We start from the raw sequence: 10,647 nt of genomic DNA on the forward strand, positions 1-10,647 counted from the left end.
GGCAATAGCTGTAAGTTGTTAGCAAATTTTTGGCTGAATACATAAATTCACCCCTTAGCTTTGCAACTTTAACCTTGTGGCACTTTGAACTTTGCTGATGACATGCACTTAAACTTATAAATTTTGGTAATATTACACATATTTCGATACTAATATCAATAATATTTAGAAATTTTGGCTTTTATCTGTAAATATCGACTTGATATGTAGTTTAACATAACTTTTGGAATAATAAATTTCATAAATTTTTAATAAATATTTAATTGATTTAATTTTGCGAGTTCAAGTGTACAATAAAATAATTTTGAAAATTGAAATGTTTAATATGTATAATTTTATAAGTTGAAATGCTTGATGAGTCAAAGTAAAAGTTGAAGATGCTACAAGGTTAAAGTAACAAAGTTAAGGGGTGAACTTATATATTCAGCCGCAAATTCTTTAATAAGCACATGCATTCTTTTTTGTATATGTTCAGCAATGCTGCATTCACAGGCACACATGCTCTTACTATTCCCATTAATATTTATTAGAGACTCTTATTAAATATATAAGGGGCATAAAAGGAAGAATGTTATAGACATATGTGTTGGAATAACATTTATTATATTTTGTTAAAGTGTGAAAAAAAAGAGACAACCTTTTAGGATAGAGAGAGTAGTAAAATATTTCACAATTCCTTAATTATACTACCTCCATTCCATGATATTTGTCCCATTTGAGAAAATAGTTTGTTTCAAAATACTTATCACATTTGTGGTTTCAAGGAATAATAAATATTCTTTTCCATGTTTACCCTTTGTATATAACCAATAATTATTACTTTAATTTAATGGTTTTCTTAGAGAATTTATATTAAATTAAGGGTAATATAGTCAATTTATTCAATAATTTATTGTAATTTAGACAAAATTAATGGTTTTCTTAAGAGACTTGAAATTCCAAATGTGACCAGTATTATGAAATAAAAGTAGTTTTAGCAATATTTTTTCTATTGAATATTTTAGACGTAGCATATTGACTCTAGTTTTAGAATTACTTGAATATATAAATACCTAAACTTTTATGCTGCATTGCACGGAGTTCAATTGAATAAATTCTTCAAACAATATATTCTTTTAATTGTGTAATCCTATTAGCTTTCTTGACAGTAGCGAGTCTTTGTTAATATGAAGCGAGAAGTATTGGAATTGCATACCCAATTGCAATAATCAGCTAAAATCAACACAAATATCGAACTTGAGATAAGAATTGCCTCAAACAATTGGTTAAAATCGAAAAAGCATACAAAACTGGTATGTTTTGTTCAGTGTTGTCAAAAGCGTTAGGCGCCCTTGAGGTGACAAGGTCCTCCATCGCCTGGTGATGGAATAATATCATCGACATGGGAAAGTTAATGTAGACTAATCATATGCTATACAAAATTGTGTTTTTGAAATTTTATTCTAGATCTTATAGGAGGTAATTTTTCTCCCTTTTTTTTCTCCTGGAAAAGTTTTATTGAATATCGAAACATTCATTATCTTCTTGTATGGTTTGTCATTTCAAAATTTCTATATTGACATGGGTGCTTATTTTGTTGGGATATCGAAGAGAGCAAGTAAGGGGAAGAGACGTATGGACATTGATCTCACACCATTTCGAGATTAGAAAAGCTTTGTGAGCCTCCTTTGTTGAGCAAGCAAGAAATTATTGTTTATTTGTAAGCATTTCTTTCACTTCATTTAATTAGTGCATCATGCATGTCTTTTGTCCTCTATTTTATATTAGTATCCGAGAATCAACAAACTCAGACTCCGCATTGTGTCATCTAATTTTTCTGAAATTTCAGGTTATTGTCTGGATTCAGCCTTACTTGGCAAGTATTTTTTCACTTCCACTATCGAATATGTTGTGTGTGACTAGCATCATGATTTATAATTTCTTTGCCCCTACCATATTTCAAACTTGAATTAGATGTCAATTCAATTATTGTTTTCAACCAGTTGTTTATTACTTTGGTTTTAATATTTGTATTGGGTTAGTCCATATAAATCTACATGGTAAATGACTTGACTTACAATAGCATTTTTCTATGTTTGAAACTACTATCGAAATCTTTTTGAGCTAGTGCATCTCGCAATCTAGAGGATGTTTTGTTTGACTTTTTAAGTAAAAAATCGTAAGGAAAATGGTGTCTGGTTTGACTTATCATAAATTAAAATATCTAATCAAACTAAATAGAAATTGTAAGTAAGGTCCTTTATTTATGATTATTTACTTATTTTAAGTTTACTGTTTGATGGGGTAAAAAAAGTAAGGGAAAAAGAAAGAAAATTCTAGAACTTTTCGTCCGTTGTTTTTCTTTTTCTTTACTTTTTCCCTTCTCCCTTTTTGGATTTGTTTTTCCTTTATTTGCCCATATTGAGCTTCTCCGATCAGCATCCATTAAAATCGGCAAGCAACTTGATTTTAGCGAGCTCCTTTATTCTGATGGCCTCTTTTTTTTTTTTTCTTCACTTTCTTTTATTTTCTTTTCCTTGTTCACCATATGGGGGTGTGCATGTGTTGGATTGGGACAAGAATTGCATTTTATTTTCAATCTCATCCCAAAAATCAGACATAAAAAATAAAGTTTTAATCTGGTTCCAATAGGTATGTACTCCTGCTCCTTCCATAGTTTTTAGACAAGACGAAATGGAAATTGCATCTACGGAATAAGCTGGATATTTTTGAGACAACAAACGGAAATTTGGATTTATGGAACAAGCTGTTGGAATTAATTAGGATTTCATGTAATCTTATTAAATTGTTCTTTTCATAAAAAGAATAAAATTATTATGCTTATCAATTACAATTAAATAATATTCATTAATACATATTTGAGTTAAAAAAAAAAAGAATAAAGCAAATAATTATAATAGAAGATAATTTAAAAAGCAAGAATAAACCAAAGGATTACTCATAATTGATGATCCTATTAAAGTCATATTTCTAGTTAATAAGAGGATTACACGTGTGCTAACAAATTTCATGCAAGGGTTTTCCATAGAAGAAGAGGATTTTGCCAATTTAAGGGACAAATGCTTTTATTTACAAGCTTTTGCAGTGAAATCAGTGACCTTATTTACAGATCTACTATGTGCTTTCCAAATATTCCAATATAAATATTCAATTTCACTGCTGACTTATCCGAACCATTTTTACCGAATAATCTCAGTTTGGCTTGGTAAGTCCCTTTGTCCGCTCCTAGCAGCAGCAGATAATGATGTACATGTATAGTAGCACTTTCTGATCCTCTTGCAGCTCCTGCAGTTCATGCACCTAGGGGTGGCCACGGTTCCGGAACTGGAACCGAACCGAAAAGTTCCGGTTCCGGTTCCGGTACGGTGACCAAACCGACGGTTCCGATCAGTTTTCCGGTGAATCGCATAATTTTAAATTTTAAATTTTGAAGACCGGTTTAAAAAAAATATATATTTGAACATAAAAAATTAAAAGATACACCTAAAAAATTAAAAAATACTTCAATTAAATTTATTTTTTTAAAGACTTGAACATAATTATTTTTTTAAAAAAAAAATTTCAACTGAATTTATTTTTTGTTTAAAAAAGTTTGAACATAATTTTAAATTTTAAATTTTGAAGACCAGTTTTAAAAAAAAAATATTTGAACATAAAAAATTAAAAGATACAACTAAAAATTTAAAAAATACTTCAATTAAATTTATTTTTTTAAAGACTTGAACATAATTATTAAGGGATTTCACAACAAAATTTAAAAAAAAAAAAAAACAAACCTGACAGTTTATAATGGCTTGAACCGCCGGTTCGAACAGGCAGTTCTAACCGAACGGGGAACCGGCGGTTCCAGTCTGGTTCCGACCGGTTCTCTGGAACCGCCGATTTCGGTTCCAGAAATCTGAAACCAGAACCGAACCGAAAATTTCCGATTCCGGTTTCGGTTCGAACCGATTCTGGACCGATTCGAACCGACGGTTCCGGTTCCCGGAACCGTAATATGGCCACCCCTACATGCACCTGCCAAGTGACCAATTTGTACGGCAACTTTCTCTCTCTTAAGAAAAGGAGGGAAGGAAAAAAACACAAATAAAAATATTAAATAGAATATCTTGTCAATCATCTGCATACATTTTTATTTTCAGTTTTATTGATATTAAAGCAAATGTACTTCTAGATTAATAAATGAGTGTCTTGTGAAATTATAACAACATTTGAACATTTATTAAAAGGCTAAATTATTAAAAAAAAAAATACCTTAAAATTTATAAGTAATTTTAATTGTACCCTAAATTTAATTTTCTTCTTTTAATACTCTGAATTTTAATTTAATTCTAATAACACCCTAATTTCAAATTAACAGCACTCTAATTTTAAATTATATTTGATAGACTCAGAAAATGAGATCACTTTATGGAGTGTTTTGAGATCATTTTGTAGTAATTAGAAGAGAATAGTTTAAATAGTCTTTGTATGCCTCTTTATATAGGTTTAAAAGACAACCATCTTAGAGTGCGTTGAGATAGTGGAGAGATAATCCCTCAACTATCCCATTATTTGATATCCGTTGTAGATTTAAAAGGGTGTATTGAATTAAGATCGTGTAAGATTTGAAAAAAATTATTGAGTTTGATGGAATTGTAGATTTTTTAAGATTTCCACAGATTTCACTAGAATTCTACACAAAGTTTTATGGAATTGGTAAGATTTTTTTTATAGATTTTAATTGACTTTGATAGAATTACAATGATATTTATATCTAATCAAAATTAGTTTTAAGATCTAATTGAACAAATTAAAAGGTTTTAGAGCCCAACTGAAAAATAATGAGGGATCAAAAAGTAAATACATCATCTTCTCCAAATTTTTTTTTTCTTCATTAAAACCTTACCGCTGCCGACAGTGAAAATCCAGCAATGGCCAACGCCATCGACGGCCATCCTGTGCTATTAGAACAATCACGATGTGGTTAGAGGATCACAAACTTCTCGTTCTTTTACTGAAACGACGATTGTCTTATCAAAAAATTACAATATATATATATAAATTTAAAATCGAAAACCAACAACCACCGCTAGCCAGGACTCACGACAATTGACAGAGCTCGCACAAGGAGGAGGTTTTATATTAATTTAAAATTGATGCACGGCCATCGCTTGCGGCTCACGAAGCCTAGTAGTCCAGTCACAACAACGATAGATTGTATTCTTCACTTCTTTGACTATTCCAAAGCTTTTTCAATTTTTTTATATGATTAAATTATTATTTAATTGAAATCAATGCATAAAAATTTCAAAAAATAATCGAGTTATTTCTAAAAATTTGCAGCACTATTAATATTAATTTTGTCAAAATATCAAATTCTCAATACATGAATTAATTTAAAACTAATCCAATAATTAATATATTGTTTACATCTTAAGGGGTATGGATGGAAGTAGTACAGGTATTTTAGGGTGCCTGCTCCGCTTCAATCCATTTAAAGAGAATATGAATAATTATAAAATGGTTTGGAACGGATATGGATAGTGAACTTACTACCCGTAATGAATATGGATATTGAAATTATTACAGGTAGAATACGGGTACTATCCATAATGGATACAGGTAGGGAACGTGTATAGATATTTGGATATCTGCTTCGTTAACCGCTATATTAAACAGGTTGGGTAGTGGGTATCCACAGGTACCTTATCAATTATTAGTAAAAATGTATTTTAAATAAATTCAAATTCGAATAATTGAAGATTCGCGGGCATCTTACCCATTTAAGAGGTACTTTAAATGAGTTTTGAACATATACTGGTAGTAAAATTTAAACGGATTTGAATACGGGTACTTAAAAAAATATTTAAATGAGTTTAAAGCGAATAGGTTTAAAATTTGAAGGTGCCCACTCCGGTTCCATCCTTATTAAGGTGTATTGGATCAAGACTCTCTTGGAATTTAAAAGATTTTTGAAATCTTTGGGTTGGAGTATGTATTTGTAAATGACTATTTTATTTATACCTAAAATCTTAAAATCCAACGAAATCAATAATTTTATAAAATCCTTCGAAATCAGTAATTTTTTAAATACCATCAAATTTGTATGAACGTTTAAAAAGCCATAATTGAATACCATCAAATTTTTATTGTTTTATAAGAGTTTGAATTGAATACCACAAGATTTTAATACACTTTAAAAAGATCTAGATTGAATTCTAAAATTTTTTAAAATCTAATAGCGTGTTAATCCAATACACTCCTTAGATTTAAGAGAGATTTTTTAGGTATTTATAGAATTATGTAGATAATTATATTAAAAACATTAATATTCAAATATTAATCCTCACTTGTTTGTTTCTTTGTTCATGAACATTCATATGTTGAGCATGTGAGGTGACCGTCGAATGATATCTTGAATGTTGGTGTCAGATATTTTAGAACATGATTAACACGTGTTAAAATCTTCTCACATCATAGTGGAGGATACCCATTTGAATGTAACACAATCGTTCCACGTGCATTGATCCTACTGGTTGTTTAAATGTCAACAATAATCTTTCTTTTCCAGACTCTTTTATGCAAGTATTTCATGCTCACAGTCCAGACGAAGCATCATATGCATGGGAGTTATGGTGCTCTCGTAATTATACACTTTGAAATAATAATTGGCTATCTCCTCTCCAAATCCGTTGAAGATCCCATACAGACAAACTAAGTATATTAAAATAATTAATGTAATTTATAAATTAGATAATGATGTTCAAATATATAAATATATTTTTTTTTTACATTTTTATTTATATCTAATCGCTTATCTGCAGAGTAATAGTGACATTCACTAGGCCGACTTCTTCTTCTTCAATTTCTTTTTTTTTTCTTTTTCTTTTTTTTTTTTTAAATAATACTTATCTGCAAGCTATTTAATTATATTTTTAACACTGACATATGCAAAGAAAAAGAAATAACTCGAAAAATATTAAATAGCACTATCTCTTTATCTCTTATTCTTCAACTTTTCTATAATATCAGTTTGAATTTTCAAATCCAATCTTACCTTCTTTTACAACTTTTCCTTAACTCAAGCAGTTTATTATTTATTTTCAAATAAAAAGTAGTTTATTACTTTTTTTAAAAAAATATATTAACCCACTCACAATAAATTTTTAAGTTAAAATACATAGTTAATGTAAGGCATAAAAAATTATTGCTCCATCTCAAAATATAAGACCGTATTGAGTATTTTAAAGAGTAATAACGATCAATTTCTTTTTTTTTTTTATTTTATTTAATAATTATCTTTACAAGTTACTATTGATTTTATAAATAAATGACAATTTGGTCAAATTGTTCTTGATTTTATTGTAATTTAAGAGAATTAATCTCTCTGTCCACTTTTTTTTTTTCATTATAATTAATTCTTAAATTGTTTATTATAATTTTATTTTACTTTCAATAACCATTATTAATTCTTACTTATTATTCCAATTGGGTCTATCAGGAATGCTTTGGGAGAGGTGAACAAAGATAAAAGGGACGAGAGAGAAAAATAAGTAATTAAGGAATCAATAATAATATTATTGATCGGAGCGATGAAAAATTGAAAAAATGGAAAACATAGAAAAAAGAAATGAATAGTATATATGTAAGAAAAGGGAGAGTGGATGTCCTAATGGTCTCTCATGCTTGCGTGAGAATATGATGATAAGTTAGAGAGTGGTTAATGGGTTAATGCGCATGCTTTCTCAACTCACTTTATATTACTTAATCAATTTTTTCAACCCACACCATCATTTTTTTTCAATTTTCAATTATTATTATTATTAATTAATTAATTATTATTAGTTCCACCTTAACATCCTAAGAAGAGTTGCTTCAGATTGGTCACTCCCCAAAAAAAAAAAAAAAAAAAACATCAACATCACCCATTACTATGTGTACTCCTCTATCATTTTAGTAATAATAACGTCCAACGTGGACTTTTTCTTCTTATTATAATGAGTTGAGTGTATAAAAAAAAAAAAAAAAAAAGACACACACTAATGATTTATATGCTTTTTTTCAACTTAATAAAGTAGTATTTAATTTAACAATTGAGTGTCAAATTTGTTTTTATTGATTCAAAGATTTAGCAAAATATTTGTGAAATTTGTCAATTTAATAAATATCTTATAAGACGATGGTTATAGTAATTTATTAAATTTAAATTCTTTAATTAATTTAAACTTTAAATGCTTGTATTTTCACCCTTGCCAAACTGTAGTAATTGGATCATTTAGATGGTAATTGATTGGTAGTTTAGTTGTTAATAAATCTTTATTAAAAATAATAATAATAATAATAATTAATAGGTGGGTTGGCTACTCTTTAATTAAAAAATTAGTTACTGCTAATCAAAAATAATAAGGAAGGTCATTAAGCTTAATCTTAATCTCCCACTAACTTAAAATTCTCCCTTTCTCTTTCCAAATGGCAATGCCATATTCTGGTAATTGGTATCTATCACATGGAAGCCTCAAAACATATGTTAGGAATAGATATAATCAAAATCTTATAATCATACATTAAATAAATATAATATCACAAATGATAATGTTAGAAATAGATAACATATGTTACTAATTAACCAATTTGTAAATGATTTGAAGTTTTGTATATCAAAATCTAATTGTTTTACATATAGTTGACTTAAGAATACTTATACGTGATTGGCTTATTATTTTGCTGAGCCAGCGAAATGTGTTTGTTTAAAACTGAATTGACAATCGTGATAAAAAGTAGATAAGACTTACTTATATTCAGTGTATGGAATAAAAAATTATGAGGAGTTTTTTTTTTAAAAAAGTTATGATTATTTTATTTTTTTTTAGTAGGCGAATGCTAAAAAATATTATCTTTTAATTAAAAAATTTAGGGTGTGTTCAGTTGTAGAAAACTGGAGTAGTTTTCTATAATAGTTTTTCAAAATAACTGAAAAATGGAGTTTTGTATTCAAATCAGTTAGTTTTCTATTTGGAAAAATAGAAAACAGTTTTCCAATTTTCTAAAATTTAACTAAGATTTTAAAAACAGCTTTAAGTTGTTTTTCAGAGTTTTTCTTTATAACAAAAGACATGTTTTCCAACATGTTCTCTACTTTTAAAAAATGATATTTTCATAATTAAAATTATAATATCTGTAAATAATTTTTTCTATAAAATATTTTCATTTCAAAAAATAAAAATATTTAAATAAAATATAAATTTATATTATACTATAATAAATAATTAATTTTATTATTACAAATACATTATATGCTTTATTTTTAAAAAAAATTACAAAAACGATAGAAAATGATATTATATTATAAATAATCAATAAAAAAAATTCAAAAACTTTTACATAAAAAATTTCTGAACTTATTTTATATTATGAAAGTTATGAATAATGTTTGTCTCTTTTCTTCTTCTTCTTCTTCTTCCTTCAAACTCAATCCCTAAAATCGATCCAATCTCCATTGCCAGAAACTGTACTCTTTTTGTTTTTTCACAGTCCATACATGTTTTAAATGACGTGTTGAAATATTCCAGCGTAGGTGGCTATAAAAAAATCTGATATAGATTCAACCTGCCTAGCTACCTGGCTATTAAATCTGCCTAGGCTAGGATTCTGATATCTCTAGCCATTTATTTATATAATAGGATTTGTAACGCCTAAAATTCCACAAATTGTCCTCACCCATTCCGTCAAAAAGGTGAATTGACTAATCACCCACTTACAATAAATGAATTTTATACATATAATTTTTTATTTTAATCATCTAGCGTCTAAAATTTATCTAAGCGATTAATTTAAATTCGTCCCGAACAGATTTATAAAAAGTCAAAACGCTCTATTCATAAAAAGTCTTCCCATGTCAACAGTCAATTGACATTAAACATTTGATTACAATTATCTTTTATGATTCAGATATTAATCAGAAATGTTTTTTTTTTTTTTTTTTTTTGAAGATAATGTAATGAAATAATAGTCCCCATGAAAGACAAAAAAGAAAGTGGGATTCTGAGATCCAAATGATTGATGATTCTCATTATAGCCGTAAAGATTTAGGTTACAATGTGCATGAATGTATACTATAAAAGTCCTTATTAAGCGTGCAATGCCACGTTGCCTAATACCATCCATCCCTAATCATTTCCTTATTATTTTTTCCTCAACCTATCATTCCTACTAATAATTAATGCCTATGCTTCATATCAATTTCTATTTAATTTCACCTTTTCATAATTCCTTTTATCTCTATCTCAGAAAATTATGGGATGGGATTTGAGATTTTATGAAAAAAGTTATTCTTTTTTCTCATAGTTTTTTATTTTAATAATTAATTCAAATATTAAAATTAGAAAATAAAAAAAAAGAGCGAAATTCTCTTTTTTTTTTTTTTTTTCCATTATTTTCTCTCTAAATTGAAGAGTTTCAAAACGTATAAACACAGATGAAATATTAGTTCATCGAATATTTTCCTCGTTCGTCCCAGATAAGGGAAAAACATCTTTTCTTATATATTTCCGAAGTTATTTTCCTTCGAAAAACTACTCTCATCCAAACAAAGGGTTAGTGAAATTCCATAGTAGAAAATTTTCTTTAATTGATATCTTAAATGCGTAAATATGTGGTTAAGTATTA

General features: G+C 27.8%; 1 long non-coding RNA gene across 1 annotated transcript; it reads left to right on the forward strand.

Annotated features, from left to right (window-relative positions):
• The first annotated feature begins 6 nt into the window (after window positions 1-6).
• On the forward strand, window positions 7-2,084 carry LOC149492846 (uncharacterized). The gene is made up of 2 exons (XR_016318720.1): window positions 7-1,699; window positions 1,829-2,084. It is a non-coding gene; the product is annotated as an uncharacterized LOC149492846 (long non-coding RNA).
• The last annotated feature ends 8,563 nt before the right edge of the window (window positions 2,085-10,647 follow it).

Source organism: Jatropha curcas, chromosome 11 (genome assembly GCF_041381405.1).
Source record: "Jatropha curcas cultivar XTBG-Jc1 chromosome 11, XTBG_Jcur_1.0, whole genome shotgun sequence".
NCBI classification, from domain to species: Eukaryota; Viridiplantae; Streptophyta; class Magnoliopsida; order Malpighiales; family Euphorbiaceae; genus Jatropha; species Jatropha curcas.